A 19,069-nucleotide genomic window follows, 5' to 3' on the forward strand; every position below is an offset into this window, starting at 1 on the left:
CAGTAAAAAGTTCAGGACGTCTCCTCAGCTCACTGTCGCTTCCTGCCCGCTAAGCCACGCCCTATGCGTTTCGTCTTACGACTCATCAGGGGCTGTGGGTCAGGATAGGCTGGCAGTGTTAAAATACCCACCCCTAATGCATATGTATTATCCCTTGTATTACCACCCTCAATACGTACCATGCAAAACATCAATAGCCACAATAGTATCCAAATTTACCATTGTGCTCAGATCCTGCACGTATCCTACAACATAAAGTACCACCCGTATCTTCCTAAACTATTTTAATATAAGAACGCGCTGAGTCCCCTCAGATCCCGTGAGCATATCCTATGACTTGGACCGCACACTGCTTCCCGCGCTCCAACCCAGAGCGCGCATCCCTAGAAGGTCTCTGAGATTTCCTGATTTCTCTCCAGAGACTCGTGCGAGCATACGGAGAGGGAAGAAAACCCCTCCCCATGCTCACAAGGGGACATCATCGGGCGCCTGCGCAAACCCAAATATACGGTAGTCATAACAACCACCCTCATGTCCATATCAGGACTCGTGCAGTATCCCGCATCATTTACAGGCCACATATACATCACAACAACATTACCCACTATGCTCTATATACACTAGCATCAAACTCTAGCCTAAGCCCGGATATCTAACACCGTATAACCTACTTATCCATATCCACCCCACCCTAATAATTCAGTGCTAAGCACCTATACAAAGTATCCTCAATTCTTAATTCTTTAAGTGTACACCAACATTCCATATAATTTGATCTCCATATGACTGATCGTCATATATGCCCCTATTTATTTAATACATCCCACATATTCTAGTGAATATACCCCCATATCACTCCCCTTAATTCAAGTGACCCTGTGCATCCTATTCATCAAATGCCACCCCTAAAATGCACTAAACGTGTCAAAACATGCCCCACATAATATCATCACAATTTACATGTGCATATACATAATCAATCACTGATAGTGTGACATAAAACACACTCCTATATATCCTTAACCCAATTGAGCCTATAGGCTCTATCAAAGTGAAACCAACCAACTTGATTACTACTACTATAATCTAGAAGAGAAAAATTAAAATAAAATAATAAAGTAAAATAAACAACAAAATATGACAGTATCAGCTACTGAAGTGTATGCATCCCTAGTGTTACATAGCCATTAATCATCAGATATGAAGCAATTTATATCTATTTCTATATTTAGACCCCTGGGGTGAAGTGTTTTCATTTTATAGATCCACTCTGTTTCCAGCTTGGATATTTCTCTGGTTTTGTCGCAACCTCGCCACTTCAAGGATAACTTCTGCAATGCTGTGAACTGTAACAGAGCAGGATTCCGATTATGTAGCAGATCAAAGTGTTTGGAGAGACTGTGCCCTTCTACCCCTTTCTCAATATTTCTGACATGTTCCGACATTCTTTCCCTCAGTTTTCTGGTGGTGCGCCCTATATACTGAATCCCACATGGGCACCACGCTAAATACACCACATATGTGGAATCACATGTTATACACTCCCGAATTTTGTAATTTTTCCCCGTCTGGAAAGAACTCACCATATTTCTTCTATCCGATCTAGTCTTGCAACAGGCATTACACGTGCCACATGGGAAAAAAACCACCTGTCCCAAAAGATCCTTATTGTTGATTCTAGGGCCATCAACAAAAGTAGGGACAATCAAGCTTTGAAGATTCTGGGCTTTTTTGTATATAAATTGTGGCCGAGATGGCAAGTGGTGTGCTAAAATATGATCTCCTAGCAGGACATTCCAATGTCACTTGATGATCCTCTCCACCTGTTTATGCTGGGCATTATAGTCAAGTAGGACCGAATAACCATATTGTTTCTCCTTTCCATCTCCCTCAACTTTATCTCTAAGTGTGAGGGCCCTGTCCATCTGTTGTACTTTCTGGAACTCACCCATCAGTAGTTCTCTTCCATATCCCTTCTCCTCAAATTTATTCATCAATACATTACTTTGTTCCAGGAAATCATCTTCCCTAGTACAATTTCTTTTTATCCGAACAAATTGCCCCCTTGGAATGTTACGTAGCCACTAGCCATCTGTCATGGTGGCAACTATTCACTGGTATATATCCATTACGATCGGTCTTTTTGAAGAATGTCTTCGTCCCAATCCCCAACCAATCCCTGTATAAGGTCAGGTCCAGGTAGTCAATAGTTTGCGCATCCCATTTGGCATCTAACCGTATCCCCAATGTATTACTGTTCAAAATCTCCACATATTCCACCAATCGGTCCTCTGTCCCCTCCCACACCCACAGCAAATCATCTATATAGCGCCACCACTGCCTAATAGGCCCACTCTCCTCCAATCCCAGAACTCCTCTTTCCCACTTCCCCATAAAGATATTAGCATAACTGGGGGCAAATTTTGCCCCCATAGCACATCCCACCCTCTGTCTAAAGAATTGCCCACCATACCAGAAATAATTATGATCCAGACAGAATTTAAGCAGTTCCACTACAAAATCAATTTGCTGATTCCCCAACTGCCCCCGTTCTGTTAGAGCCTCCCTAACTGCCCCCATCCCCTCTCCATGAGGGATGATGGTGTACAGTGAGGACACATCCGCCGTAACCAGCAGCTGTCCTTCCCCAAACACCACCCCCTCCAATTTCTGCAAGATCTGCTTCGTATCCCTCACTAAATTAGGCAAAGCCCCAACCACCGGCTGCAAGAAAAGATCAACATACTCACCTACTCTCTGGTTAAGGCCACCAATGCCACTAACTATCGGACGGCCAGGGGGGTGTACCAGATCCTTATGGACTTTTGGATTTTGGTATAATACCTGTATTCTTGGGGCATCGGGCAAAAGATATTTAAATTCCACATCGGTCAAAATACCCACATCCAACCCATGTTTCAAAATTCCACATAATTCCTTCCTATATTCCTGTGTGGGATTACTTCTTAGACGTTCATAAGTGATGTTGTCACCCACCAATCTCTTCATCTCTGCCACATATTGCTGTTTACTCAGAACAGACTGGATTAGCTGCATGCTTGTTTCAGGGTGTGATTCAGCCACTATTGCAGTCACAGAGATCAGCTGGACTGCCAGGCAACTGGTATTGTTTAACAGGAAACATCCATATCACTCTCAGTTAAGGTTCCCTTTAAGCAACCTAATGTTTCTATTGCATTGAGCATAAATAGTAAATGCTAGGCCAACTTCAGTTACTACTGTTGTGGTACAGCGGTTAGGGTGACTTGCCTACCACACAGTGAGACCCGGGTTCAAATCCCAGCCAATGTGAGTTGGCTTTTATGCTACAAATCCTTAAAGGGAACCTAAACGGTGAAGGTTATGGATTTTTCCTTTTAAAATAATACCTGTTGCCTGAATCGCCTGCTGATCCTGTGTCTCTAATACTTTTAGCCACAGCCCCTGAACAAGCATGCAGATCAGGTGTTCTGACTGAAGTCAGACTGGATTAGCTGCATGCTTGTTTCAGGGTGTGATTCAGCCACTATTGCAGCCACAGAGATCAGCTGGACTGCCAGGCAACTGGTATTGTTTACAGGAAACATCCATATCACTCTCAGTTAAGGTTCCCTTTAAGCAACCTAATGTTTCTATTACATTGAGCATAAATAGTAAATGCTAGGCCACTTACAGTTACTACTGTTGTGGTACAGCAGTTAGGGTGACTTGCCCACCACACAGTGAGATCCAGGTTTGATTCCCAGCTATGGTATGTAAACTGTTTTTTGAAATAGTATAATTCCCTGGCAGATGAGACCCTCCTCCCTCCGGTAGGAGGGAGGAGGGAATAGGTAGAAGGGGAGAGGGTGGAGGGAGGCAGCTGCCCCTTAATTAATTAGTGTAGGCAGACAAGTGAGTGAAATGACATAAGGACCTTGCTTGGAGGAGGGAGGGGGGGGGCGGGCCTCCAGCAGTGAGAGCAGTGTGTTTGACAATAATGTGCCTGCTGACTGTGATGTAGAGGTTCAAAGTTTTGCTCAATAGAGCATTATGGGGTGAATCGAACTTTCGCAAAAGTTCGCCTGCTGCAGGCGAACGCGAACCACCAAAGTTCGCCTGGAACCGTTCGCCGGCGAACAGTTCGCTACATCTCTACATGCTACACCCTGGCTGAATTGCAAGATGCTATGTAATGGTTTGATTAAGAAAGCTCTAAGGACCCTTCGAATATGACCGCGAGCATAGAAGCAGCTGACCTGGTGGCACCTTGGTCCACAGAGAACAAGGCCACCATCTTAGCCAATGCTGCCTGACCCCAGCACCGCATCCTCTCCATCCCCTGCAGCTCCAGACTGCCCCCCTCTGCCCGGATAGCCAGTCAGGACCCTCGGCAGCCCCAGAGCCTTAAAGTGGGCCTGAACTCTTGTACATGACAGAAGGAAAACATAGGGAAATACACCCTGTATGTATTTAGAGCAGGGCCGAGGCATAGGCTGGAGAGGCTCAAGCCTCAGGGCGCAGTGTAGGAGGCGGCGCACAATTCATTCAGCTGTCATTCCTAATTGTGTTTGAAGCAGAAAGAAATAAGAAAAGGAAATACATGGAAGTGACTACAAGCCAGATAACTAGAGAATAAGGTGTTGGGGGCCCTAGGGTGCCTCTTAGTCTAATAGCAATCAGTGTGTGACGGCTGGGGTGGGAGGCATGGGGGGGCGCACTTTGGTGTCTCAGCCTTGGGTGCTGGAGGACCTTGTCCCAGCTCTGATTTAGAGAGTTTAACCTGTCTCATTCCCCTCATCTGTGTCTAATCACAAGATGCATCTCTTCAGCTGTGCCAGCTCCAGCCACGGCAGATATGGAATTGGTAAACATAGGATGTCAACAATATGTCTGCTTCCATGAAAGCAGGAAGAAGATAAACTGCAGATCCACTGCTGGAGTTCTTTGGGCTGCAACAGATAAATGTATTTCTGTAAAGGTTATTATGCTGTTGCTTATGTTTTAGAGCAGAGAGGAAGTTTTGAGTTCAGGTCCAATGGTGCCCATACATGGTACAATTTTTAAATTTTTTTTTTTTTTAATAAGACAGTTTCATTCGATTATTCTGTTAGATTGAATATAAAGATTTTTCTAACATGTCCGATCTGATATTTTTTTTTTGAAAAAACAGGATAATAGTTTGTTTTTCTTGAACGAAAAAAATATTTTTGACGTTCATTCGATTCGATCATATTGTTCGAATTAACGGAAAAATCAAACAATTGTACCGTGTATGGGTGCCATGACACAGAGGATGTAGGGATCTAGGGCTTTTATTATATGGAATTTACGGTATATTTATTAAATACCGGTTGAGAGCTTTCAACAACACAAGCATTTTGGGAAAAAAACTGTAAAGCAACTAGAACTGTATAGAAAAATAATCATACACTTCTTTATTAATTTCCTTTTCCCAGAAGCTCAGGATGGCTGTACACTGAACATTTTCTGCGTACCTCACTAAATACCATCTGGCCCATGGATCTATTCCTTACTTTGTCCCTCTCATGATTCTGACCTTAGAAGGCTTCAAATAGCCATTTATTTTATTCATTTACCTTAATAATATGAATTTTCATGAATTTCCTATTATATTTTGTTCTGTTTAGTCACACGCTCCATCTTATCCAGCGATCTCTCTTCTTGGTGTGGAAGCGCGGAGGGGAAGTAATCAGTCTCTTATCAACCCTGACACAGAAAACGAGGCAATTATGTTCTAGTGTCCCATGGGGAGGGCTGGCGGAGCTCAGATAAACTGCTAGCACTGCGAGGGGAGCGAGCTGAGGCAACAGGGGAGATACAACTGGGGGCTTACATGAAAAATGACTGCAGGGATCGGGGACAAGTGAACATGGAGGAGACGGTAGACTTGAAGGAAGGGACAGGCTAGTAAACTAGAACTGCAATGACGTGGACAGAGGAAACTTATTATCTCACATTATATACAGTATATATATACACAGTATATGTATATATATATATATATATATATATATATATATATATATATATATATATATATATATATATATATATATATATATATATATATATATACAGTGTGTATATATATATATATATGTGTATATATATATATATATATATATATATATATGTATATATATATATATATATATGTGTGTGTGTATATATATATATATATATATATATATATATATATGTATATATATATATATTCTCATGCTTATGAGACAATAGCACACAGCTCTACTCAAATGAGGCAAAAAACAAACAAACAAACAAAAGAAAAATAAAATAATATATAACGTGACTGTATTAAAATGAACATAAATAAAATACATCTTTGTGGCAAAAACACTTAGGTGGTAACCTGGACTTAATACTAGTGAAAGTGAAACTTCATCCAATAGAAACATTTGCTCTTTTAGATAGAGTAGGACATACCGTAGTTAGATTAGACACTTGGGCCAATATACAATTCACTTTTTCTCCTGAGTTTTCTCCTAGGATGATATTTTCACACCCTGGGAATAAAATGCCTTTCAAACCACCAGCAAGAAAGAAAATACTCAAAAGAATTTTATAGTACCGTTTCACCTATTTTTTGGTACTATTTTTAATTGCAAAGTGCTGAAAAGTTATTTTAAACAGAAGATGAAAGATTATCTCCTAGGAGAAAACTCAGGAGAAAAAGTGAATTGTGTATGGGCTATGGGCTTGATTCACAAAGCTTTTTCACCCTTTTTCCTTTTTCCCCCTTATCTATGTTAATCTTTAAGCTCCAAGTGCAAAAATATAAAATAATTAAAGTAAGAAATGTAATATTGAAATGAAGTTAATCAGGAACAACTTACTTTGAGTGATTATTTTGCTTGTAAATGTGCTGAAAGGTTATTTTTATCAATTAGGTGATAAATAAGTCGTGTGTGATAAATTTTGTGAATAGAACCCTTTGTTGGGTTTTTATTGTTAGGATAGAAAAGGAACTTTATCCAGTGTCCCAGCATCCCCTCCGTTGGAGATGCTGACCTCGCCAGGTTTGGATCTTCTGCCCCTTCGCAAGTGCATGGCCCCGCCGCTCGCGCTCATGTGGCCTGGAGCGCAGGTGCAGTACTTCTCCGATATGTTTCTATGACCTGACCTAACCCTACTCTCTCATAGAACCCTCCCTCTACCGATTCCTGACCCTTAACACTCCCCTTACCGATACCTAACCCTTAACCCCTCCTCTACCAACACCTAACCCTTAACCCTGCATCTACTGATGGGAACACTTAGCCTGCTACTGGTGATGCCTAACCCTTAGTCCCCCCCCTCCCCCATGGTTCCTAACCCTTAACACCCCTGGTGGCACCTAACACTTAACACCCCCCCCCCCCCCGCCGCAAAGCCACGATTAGCATTGATGCTAACCATGGCTATTATTGTTGTCTACGGTAGCGCTCATTTTACCAGGGAACTTTGTGCACCGTTTTTACTGTCTTCATTCTCCTACACCCTAGTGTTTAGTTCCTCCACACTTAGAGGAACTCCATTGAAAATAACGTAATGAACAAAAGTGCTTAATTTTTACAATAGTTATATATAAATGATTTAGTCAGTGTTTGCCCATTGTAAAATCTGTTCTCTCCCTGATTTACATTCTGACATTTATCACATGGCAACATATTTACTGCTGGCAGGTGATGTCAGTGGAAGTTGCTGCTGCTTGCTTTTTTGGCAGTTGGAAACAGCTGTTATTTCCCACAATGCAACTCTCCCACAGTGTGATGTCAGCACTATGATCCTGACATCACACTGTGGGAGGGGTTTCACCATAATATCAGCCATACATAGCCCCCTGATGATCTGTTTGACAAGAGGAAAATATTTCTCATGGGAGAGTATCAGCTACTGATTGGGATGAAGTTCAATCCTTTGTTACGGTTTGTCTTTAAATAGTGTCTGGTAGACATTTGAGCAATAAAAATAAAAAATCTTCCTGCAAATGCGACAGAATGCTGACAATAAAAAGTATCCCATACTGAACAACTTTGTGCCCTGAAAACAAGTGACTTATCAGACTTCATCTAGTCAAAGATCTTATATACAAATAGAACAAAATCGGCTAGTCTGCACAGACAAGGATGACATCTGTGCCTTGAGTATGGCATTAAATGTGAATGACTGCAATAGTCTACAATTTATGTTCCATTTAAAAAAAAAATTGATGTGATTTTTATCTGATCCAGAAATAGCTCATGAAACCAGGTGTAGCCGGAGACGAGACTCCCAAACCTACAGAGCAGCTTAAATAAAGATGAAGGGGTTAACATTAGTCCGCATTATTGCAGTAAGCAGGTAGTAATGGGTGCTAATGAAAAGTCCATTTACTTTTAACAAGCTGGCGGAGGAGCAATACACTTCATTAAGTGAGATGGGAAAAAAAGCTTTTAAGACATAATTCCGAGACTAGAGAAATGTCCTGTCTCCCTTTGTGCATTTTTTCTAGTGCATTTTTGTCTAATCTGTGCTTTCCATGTCTATTTCTCCATCCAAACTTTTGTACCAGTCCTGAGTTTCTTGATCCCTCTTACATTACTTTCAGAGTTGACCAAGTGTACAGGTCCTTCTCAAAAAATTAGCATATTGTGATAAAGTTCATTATTTTCTGTAATGTACTGATAAACATTAGACTTTCATATATTTTAGATTCATTACACACAACTGAAGTAGTTCAAGCCTTTTATTGTTTTAATATTGATGATTTTGGCATAGAGCTCATGAAAACCCAAAATTCCTATCTCAAAAAATTAGCATATCATGAAAAGGTTCTCTAAACAAGCAATTAACCTAATCATCTGAATCAACTAATTAACACTAAACAACTGCAAAAGATTCCTGAGGCTTTTAAAAACTCCCAGCCTGGTTCATTACTCAAAACCGCAATCATGGGTAAGACTGCCGACCTGACTGCTGTCCAGAAGGCCATCATTGACACCCTCAAGCAAGAGGGTAAGACACAGAAAGAAATTTCTGAATGAATAGGCTGTTCCCAGAGTTCTGTATCAAGGCACCTCAGTGGGAAGTCTGTGGGAAGGAAAAAGTGTGGCAGAAAACGCTGCACAACGAGAAGAGGTGCCCGGACCCTGAGGAAGATTGTGGAGAAGGACCGATTCCAGACCTTGGGGGACCTGCAGAAGCAGTGGACTGGGTCTGGAGTAGAAACATCAAGAGCCACCGTGTACAGGCATGTTCAGGAAATGGGCTACAGGTGCCGCATTCCCCAGGTCAAGCCACTTTTGAACCAGAAACAGCAGCAGGAGCGCTTGACCTGGGCTACAGAGAAGCAGCACTGGACTGTTGCTTAGTGGTCCAAAGTACTTTTTTTACGGATGAAAGCAACTTTTGCATGTCATTCGGAAATCAAGGTGCCAGAGTCTGGAGGAAGACTGGGGAGAGGGAAAGGCCAAAATGCCTGAAGTCCAGTGTCAAGTACCCACAGTCAGTGATGGTCTGGGGTGCCATAACAGCTGCTGGTGTTGGTCCACTGTGTTTTATCAAGGGCAGGGTCAATCAGGGGTCTAGTCCTGGAAAAAGAAGTGAGTGGACTTAACCTAAAAACCTCTGCGTCAAAAATGGGCGTGGCTAAGCCTAGCATGGGCATGGTCATGGGTGGGGCCAAATATACATGGCCTTAGCAGTGGTATAAAAGGTCTGCCAGGGGAAGTTTGAGCTCTGTCGTAGTGTATCCCCAAAAAGTAGATGTAATCTGACAGCATTTCACCAAAAATACACATAATCTGGCAGAGGTTCCTCCAAAATACAGATAATATGGCAGTGGTTCCCCCAAAATAGACAATCTGGCAGCAGCAGTTCCCCCAACATACACATAATCTGGAAGCAGTTCCCCAAAATATGTGAAACCTGGCAGTGGATCACCCAAAATACACGTAACACCCAAAATACATGTAATCTGGCAGCAGTGGTCCCCCAACATACACAACCTGGCAGTGGTTCCCCAAAATACACTTAATCTGGCATCAGCGGTTCCCCAAAAATACAGATCTGACAGCAGTTCTCCCAAAATAGGTACCCCCAGTATAGCTAGCTAGGGCTATAGGTGTCCCAGTATAAGTAGCCATGTGTATAGTTGTCCCCAGAATAGGAGCCAGATGTAGAGATGTCACCAGAATAGGTAGTTAGGTGTATAGATGTCCTTAGAATAGGTGGTCAGGTGTATAGATATTCCCAGAATAGGTGGCCAAGTGTATAGATGTCCCCAGTATAGGTAGCCAGGTCTATAGGTGTCCTCAGTATAGCCATGAGTCCACAATATATGTAACCAGGTGTTCAGGTGTCCCCAGTATAGCCAGGTGTATAGGTGTCCCCAGTATATGTAGCCAGGTGTATAGGTGTCCCCAGTATAGCCAGGTGTATATGTCCCCAGTATATGTAGCCAGGTGTATAGGTGTCCCCAGTATATGTAGCGAGGTGTATAGTGGCCCCAGTATATGTAGCCAGGTGTATAGTGGCCCCAGTATATGTAGCCAGGTGTATAGGTGTCCCCAGTATGGAGGGGAGAGCCAGGAAGAGGAGCCCCAAGGTGAGGGAGGGGGGGGGGGGAGAAACGTCCGCCCTTCCCTGCTGCTCTGCCCAATGCTCCTCTCTGCTGCGCTGCTCCCCTCCAGGGTGCTAGGGGAGATGGCGTCCACTCTGCAATAATAGTAAGTGGACGTCGTCCCCCCGCGTTCACGCAGGACGCGACCCCTGGGGTCAATGCAGCTAGCTATCAGGAGATTTTGGAGCACTTCATGCTTCCATCTGCTAAAAAGCTTTATGGAGATGAAGATTTAATTTTTCAGCACGACCTGGCACCTGCTCACAGTGCCAAAACCACTGGTAAATGGTTTAGGGCCCGTTTCCACTATTGCGCTGCGGAATCGCCAGCAAATCACCGCAGGCGAAATCGCATGCGGGTGCGATTCCACATGCGTTTTTTTGCCGAGATTTCGCATGCGATTTCGCATAGGTTAGGGTAATGCAATTTTAACCATGTCACTTACTGTGAATTAACATGGGTACCTATGCGAAATCGCGGCAAAAAACGCATGGGGAAAACTCATGCGATTTCCCTATTAAATACATTGCGTGCGATTCGCCTGCATTCCACACGCAAGCGAATTCTGAGGGCTCTGCCGTGCAGAAAAATCCGGCACAGAAAAACGCACAGGAAAACTGACAAGTGGAAACAGTCCCATTCACTTGTATTGGCTGTGCGAATCCGCATACGGCCAACGCATGCGGATTCGTGATAGTGGAAACGAGCCCTTACTGACAATGGTATTACTGTGCTCAATTGGCCTGCCAACTCTCCTGACCTGAACCCCATAGAGAATCCTGGGCCTCCATAACACCTAAACAGTACCACAGGCTGATTGCCTCCATGCCACGCCGCATTGAAGCAGTCATTTCTGCAAAAGGATTCCCAACCAAGTATTCAGTGCATAACTGAACATAATTATTTGAAGGTTGACTTTTTTTGTTTTAAAAACACTTTTCTTTTATTGATCAGATGAAATATGCTAATTTTTTGAGATAGGAATGTTGGGTTTTCGTGAGCTGTATGCCAAAATCATCAATAGTAAAACAATAAAATGCTTGAACTACTTCAGTTGTGTGTAATGAATCTAAAATATATGAAAGTCTAAAGTTTATCAGTACATTACAGAAAATAATAAACTTTATCACAATATGCTAATTTTTTGAGAAGGACCTGTATATACAGACAGAAAATGATTGCCACCAAATTTGATGCTTATAGCTGGGGTGGTCAACAAGTGAGTTCCCTGGTGCCTTGGGTAGTGGTGTAGCAATAGCCGTAGCATCCAGAATTATTGCCGTAGGACCCACTAGCAAGAAAGCCCAGCTCACCCTTTACCTGCTCCATGCATTACTTGTTCCATGACCATTTTTGTGTTTTTGCACAAAGCTCAGAGAGGGAGTAGCATTGTGGGACTGAGGAAATCCATGGGTACCATACACAAAGTTGTTAAGAATGCAAGGAAGCTGTGATGAGGATTACAGCATTTCATTGAGTATTAAGTAGCTACTCCTTACTAGAAGTAACATTATTGCTAGAGATGGTCAGTGAGATGCAAATAATTCTGGATTGCATGCAAATTCACTGCAAATTGCATGCATATTGAAATGGTGCCAGCCAAATGCACTCTCTGCTATTTTTCATTAGCCAAGTTATTATTGTCATTAATCATTTGTATTTATATAGCACTGACATCTTACACAGCACGTTACAGAACATGAAGTCATGTCACCAACTGTCCATCAGAGGAGCTCACAATCTAACCCCTCAAGGTGTCACGGCCTAATGCCCCTAATATAGACTTAGGGCTGGTGCACACTACAAGAGCTTTTTGAACGCTAGAGATTTTAAAAGCTCTTGCTAATGCAATGCTACTATGGGGGATTTTTACAAAATCACATCGCTCCAGTGTGAACACACACATAGGGTAACATGAGCAAGAGCTTTTAAAGGACCAGTGAAGTGAGAAATATATGAAGGCTGCCACATTTATTTCCTTTTATACAGTAACAGTTGCCTAGCAGTCCTGCTGGTCTATTAGGATGCAGTAGGGTCTGAATAACACTAGAAACAAGCATGAAGCTTGAAGTCCACTGACAGCAGATGTGCTCCTCTGTTTCCCTAGGCTGAAACTGTGCAGTGCAAGCCAGAAGGGCCTCTGGCAGCAAAAATGCAACCAGTTACAAACCAAAAAAAAACGAATTTACCTGGTGGGATAGCCGGCTTTCAAACACAATACAACAATGTGGCACTTAAACGTTCAATCATGGCGCTTAGTGGGTGGAGGCTTATGCGGCTCCTGAGCAGCAGTGAAAGTATTTTAGCATCAAGGCCAGCAGGCATGGGCGTAGCAATAACCTCTGCGACCCCTGCCATTGTAGGGGGGCCCAGAGGCTTTGAGGTCCCCTCCTCCTCCCTCTACCCAACCTCAAGTGCTGTCAACTAGCAAAAAACCCTCCCTGTTCGCTCACAAAAATTGTGTGCAGTAGCGTGTGTAATTATTTCCTGCTTCCAGAGGCTGCTTCATAGCAGAACACTCTCTGCTGCCATTTACTGGCTCCCGATCACCTGACCTGCATGGGGTTTGGGGACCAAGGGAGCCCCATGCTATCATTTTTGCAGGGGGGCCCTATTAAGTCTAGTTACGACCCTGCCAGCAGGGATTGGTGATGATCCGGAAGAAGACCTATGTCTAATCTTTATAGTGACCATGTAGTGAGAGGGATATGGAGACTGTCAGGTTTGTTTCCTTTTAAATTACGCTAGATATGTTAGTGTTCTGCTGGTCTTTCTGGTTTCAGTAGTGCCTGGATCACACACCTGAAGAAACCATGTGATTAAGATTTGTCAAACATTAGTAAGAGCACATGACCTACATACTCATTCTGGGTGTGTGGCTTAAAGTTTTCAGTGTGTGGTGTTCAGCTGTGTAAATCCATTGATAATGTTCAAGTAATAGAATATACAAAACATGTATACTGTATTGTAAATGAAATATACTGAAGCTGGCAATAGAAAAAGGAACAGAAGAAAGAAAGAAACATCACTTCTGTGCAGGGCCGGGCCGAGGCAGAGGCTGGAGAGGCTCCAGCCTCAGGGCGCAGTGTAGGAGGGGGTGCACAATTCATTCAGCTGTCATTCCCAATTGTGTTTGAAGCAGAAATAAATAAGAAAAGGGGATACATGGCAGCAACTGCAAGCCAGATAACTAGATATTAAGGTGTTGGGGGGGGGGGGGGGGGGTTGGGGGCCCTGGGGCACCTCTTAGTGTAAAAGCAATCAGTGTGCGACAGCTGGGGTGGGAGGGATGGAGGGGGCGCACTTTGCTGTCTCAGCCTTGGGTGCTGAAGGACCTTGTCCCGCCTCTGCTTCTGTGTGAGCTTGTTACTGCTGAAGGCAACAGAACTGCAAATATGCTGAATTCACAACAGAGTTTCGCAAAGCTGGAGAAGGAAGAGTGGAGTGATGATCCTATCTGAAGACTTACTAAAGCTATGTACCCACGGCCAGATGGATCATGGATCTCATGGATGAATGATCGTTTTCCAGTCCATCTAGAAGAATCTGCGTCATTGGCGACCGTGGAAACAAACGATCGTTTAAATCATCATTTACATGATCACATAGTTACATAGTTATTTTGGCTTGAAAAAAGACATATGTTCATCATTAGCCCCAAAAGGGAATATATTCCTTCCCGAATCCAGATCAGATAAAATACCTGGATCAACACCACTGGGCATTACCTAGTAATTATAGCCATGGATGTCTTTCAACGCAATGAAAGCATATAAGCCCCCTTTAAACGCAGATATAGAATTTGCTATAACTACCTCCTGTGGCAATGCATTCCACATCTTAATCACTCTTACTGTAAAGAACCCTTTCCTAAATAAATGGCTAAAACGTTTTTCCTCCACGCGCAGATCATGTTCCCTAGTCCTTTGTACAAGCCTAGGGACAAAAAGCTTGTCTGCCAAGCTTTTATATTGGCCTCTGACGTATTTATACATGTTAATTAGATCCCCTCTGAGGCGTCTTTTCTCTAGACTAACTAAACCCAGTTTATCTAACCTTTTTTGGTAAGTGAGACTTTCCATCTTTTGTAGCAATTTTGTCAGTCTAAAACTGCAATGTCTTTCCTGTAATGTGGTGCCCAGAACCAGTGGCGTAGCTAAGTAGCTGTGGGCCCCGATACAAGTTTTACAATGGGGCCCCCAAGCACTCTACACATAACAATTGAAACGCACCAAAATCTGCGAATGGCAACTACAGTGTCAGAGGTGCAAGAAGGGGATGGGGAACGGTTTGTTAATGATTACCACTATTCAAAGTATCTATAGAAGTGATTATTATGAGCACAGGACCAATAGAGAGCTAATACTGCAGTTGAGGGAGTGCCTTTTGGGGCCCCTCTGGCCCAAGAGCCCTGATGCGGTTGCTACCTCTGCACCCCCTATTGCTACGCCCCTGCCCAGAACTGAATTCCATATTCCAGGTCTCTAGCCTTACCAGAGAGTTAAACAGGGGCAATATTATGCTAGCATCTCGAGTTTTTATTTCCCTGTTAATGAGAACCCCAGGTGGGATTCCTATCAGCGGGAGGGAAGGGACACGGGCGGGTAGCGCCGATGCGGAGGAGGCGGGGGAGCGGCGCTGACAGACAACGCTTAGGTAAACATCGTGTTGCCAGCACTGCGGGGGTATAGCGGCGCGCAGGGGGGTCCTGGAGGCACACCATGGGGCAACGGAGGCTGGTCTTAGTGTGCACAACCAGCCTCTGTGCCCCAGTAACATAATTAAATCCCACCTCGGGTTCTCTTTAATGCATCCCAAAATTTTATTAGCTTTAGCTACAGCGGCTTGGCATTGAATACAATTATTTAACTTGTTGTCAATGAGTACTCCTAAGCCCTTCTCCAAGTACGATGTCCCCATCTATATCCCGTGGATTTTTTAAGGTGCTAGACCAGGCATGGGCAAACTTGGCCCTCCAGCTGTTGAGGAACTACAAGTCCCACAATGCATTGCAGGAGTCTGACAGCCACAGTCATGACTCATAAAGGCAAATGCATTGTGGGATTTGTAGTTCCTTAACAGCTGGAGGGCCAAGTTTGCCCATGCCTGTGCTAGACCATTGGTACGACCAAAATGCATGACTTTACATTTTTCAATTCAAAGAATTTCATCTGCCATTTATGTGCCCATATAGCCATCCCATCCAGATCCTGTTGCAATATGACACTATCTTCCTGAGAGTTGATGATTCTGCACAATTTTGTATCATCTGTAAAAATAGCAACATTGCTTTCTACTGCGTCTACTAGGCCATTAATCTCCTTAGTGGTATGGACGAGCTCAGCTCGTCCATGACCGCCAGAGGGCGCCGCTCAGGCCCCGCTGGGCCGATTTTCACAATTTTTTTTTCAAACACGCAGCAAGCACTTTGCTTGCTGCGTGTTGATCCCGCTCGCTGCCGATGCGCCGCTATCCGCCACGTAACCGCCCCCCCCCCCGAGACCCCTGCGCAGCCTGGCCAACCAGTGCCAGGCAGCGCTGCGGAGTGGATCGGAACGCCGGATGACGTCATCACAGTCGTCGCCATTGCGATGGGGGAAGCCCTAAAGGGAATCCCGTTCAGAACGGGATTTCCTTACGGGCGAGTGCGCCAGCGGCGATCGGAGGGGTGGGAGGGATAGCGCAGGGAGGGGGGCATTATGTAGCTAGCGCTAGGCTAGCTACATGATAGGGGAAAAAATAATAATTAAAAAATACTGCTGCGCATCCACCCTGGCGATCTTAATAGAATGCCAGGGTGGTTAATAAATAAATTGAAGAGCTGTGGACCCAGTACTGACCCATGTGAGGCCCCACTGCTAACACTCAGTTCCCTATCCATGCACACAGACTCTTCCCCAGTCCTTGCATCCTCAACTTTTGCACCAGACTTTTGTGTGGAACAGTGTCGAAGGCCTTTGCAAAGTCTAAGTATATCACATCTACGGAATTCCCAATATCCACATTAGCGTTCACTACCTCATAAAAGCTGAGCATGTTAGTCAAACAGGACCTGATCACGGCAAAATACAGTCGCATTCAATGGGGATCGGAACAATGCTCCTTGATATGGTCGAACATGGCGGACAATTAGAAATGAACGATCGCCACGAGTGGCATGTGTCATGAAACATTGTGTAACAAATTTTCGCTAAACAAAGCAAATAATCGCGGGGATGAACCTTAAGACTTATTACAGTCCCTGAAGCCTGCTCACTAGGATTTATGCTGTATAGAAAGCCAAAAGTATATAATTAATGTCAATTGTTTGTGTGTGTGTATGTATATATATATATATATATATATATATATATATATATATGTGTATATATATATATATATATATATATATATATATATATATATATATATACACTTTTTTTTCATTAATTGAGCTTTTTTCTTTTTTGTGTTTGAAGAGTGACGACAACATTATGGAGGAAGACTTCCTATTTTGTTCCTATAGAGGAAGACTTTCTATTTGAGTTCAAGTTCTCCTTAAATCTGCATGTTTTTACTTTTAGTAATTCCATTCCTTCTGCTTAGTCTGTGAAGCATCCACTTTATTTTGTATTTAGCTGGACATAAAATTATGCAGACTTTTAGCATCCTTCTCTTCATAGATACATGCCAGTCATGAAAATAATTTTGACTGACACTCTTATATAGAAGGTAACCACTTAGCCCTATGCAGCATATAAACTGTCCTATTCTTCCTTAATAAAATGTTCTTTCCAATTCTAAAAGGATATTTAATCATTCATTCATAACCAATTCAGAAATGAATTGTAAATGCTTCTATGTGGAAACAGTAATGATAAGCTGAAGAGTACTCAGAACTTTCAGTTACTGGCATGTCAGTGTCAATCTTGGCTGGCTCCTGAATTCCGTGTATTGTTCAGTTACTGTAACCATGCTCGAAAACAACCGAGGAAGCCTGGGGTAGAAAATTAGCAAAGCTAAGCCTATAAGATGCCCATTATTTTTTTTGGGTGATAGGAGGCGCCCAATTAGAGAAATTATGTAATTATAAAACAGTTAAAACCGTCTATATGATGACACATATTCTTTATAAAATAGGAGGATAAATCATAACAGGATTGAATATGATTGCATTTATTAAATGCGAACAGCACTGTGACGACGCGTTTCTCGGCGTAAGCCACTTCTTCAGGTCAAATAAGTGCCAGCAAAATTGCAAGCTTTCGCAATTTTGGCACTTAGGCGCTCATTCAATACTTGGATTGGATACAGCTTTTTTGAACTCCTGTATAGCCTGAGGAAGCGGTGCTGTGGCCCGCGAAACGCGTTGCATCTTTAGGAGTTACACTGTTTAATAAATGCATTCTACTCTACCTCAGAGTTTTGTTGTCCACTGCTAGAGGGAGGTAAGTCCACCTTACCTTCCCTCTTTTTACTGTTTTTAAATAATAGTGTTTTTACTCTTTTTGGCGCCTCTGTTCTATCTGCGTTTGATACATATTACTTATCCACCCTTGGTGGAGGGGTACGCCCCCTTTTTTCTCCTGTCTACAGAGAGCGACTTTTATACCCGAGTGGGGTCGGGTACCAATTCTCCCCACCTGCCTTTCAAGTGGTTGCCTGCTGGTGACCCTTTTTTGTGAGTATAATTCTGCACGAACTATCTAGACAGATTTTCTCTGTTAAAACTATATTGCACTATTGGGCTCTCGGTGCCCTGTTTTTTCTTTTGTTTTAATGGCAGTTGCATGTTCTGGTACTCTTCAGCCCAGCCAATTATCTCCCAGCCTTCTCCTCCCAACCTCCCCCATTTTCCAATCATGGAGTATGATCGGTGGGTAATTGGAAGCAGAAGATTAAGCATGGACGCGATGAATGCTGGCTAGGCGGAAGAGTGTCAGGACATATAAGTGCCATCATCCCACATGGTGACAGCATGCGGGAGGGTTTAGAGCAGGATGTCTAATCTGGGGTGTGTCATGGGGGCACTGTCTGCTACTGAGGGACTCACAAAGGGTACTGTTGTAGTCAGAAGCTATCTGATACTGGGGGCATTAATCGTGTGCTGTCTGATACTGAGGGCATTAATCAGGTGCTATCTGATACTGGGGGCATTAATCAGGTGCTATCTGATACTGGAGGCATTAATTGGGTGCTATCTGATACTGGGGCCATTAATGGGGCGCTGTCTGATACCGGGGACAAGTGCTTTTGAAAATAAGGAATTTCTTTGAATCCCCATTGAGAGCATGGACTAGACCAAAACCTGTCAGATCAGTGAAATCTTTTCAACCTACTGTAAGTGAAAGTGTCGTAGAAAAAAAAATACATTTATAGTTTATTTTAATCTGAAACAAATGTACTGTATATTGTATGTATCCACATGCATGAGTTGTTCATAATACTAGTAGGGTTCTTCTTCAACAGAACATAAATTATAATTCC

The sequence above is a fragment of the Hyperolius riggenbachi genome, chromosome 12 (assembly GCF_040937935.1).
Source record: "Hyperolius riggenbachi isolate aHypRig1 chromosome 12, aHypRig1.pri, whole genome shotgun sequence".
Lineage (NCBI taxonomy): Eukaryota > Metazoa > Chordata > Amphibia > Anura > Hyperoliidae > Hyperolius > Hyperolius riggenbachi.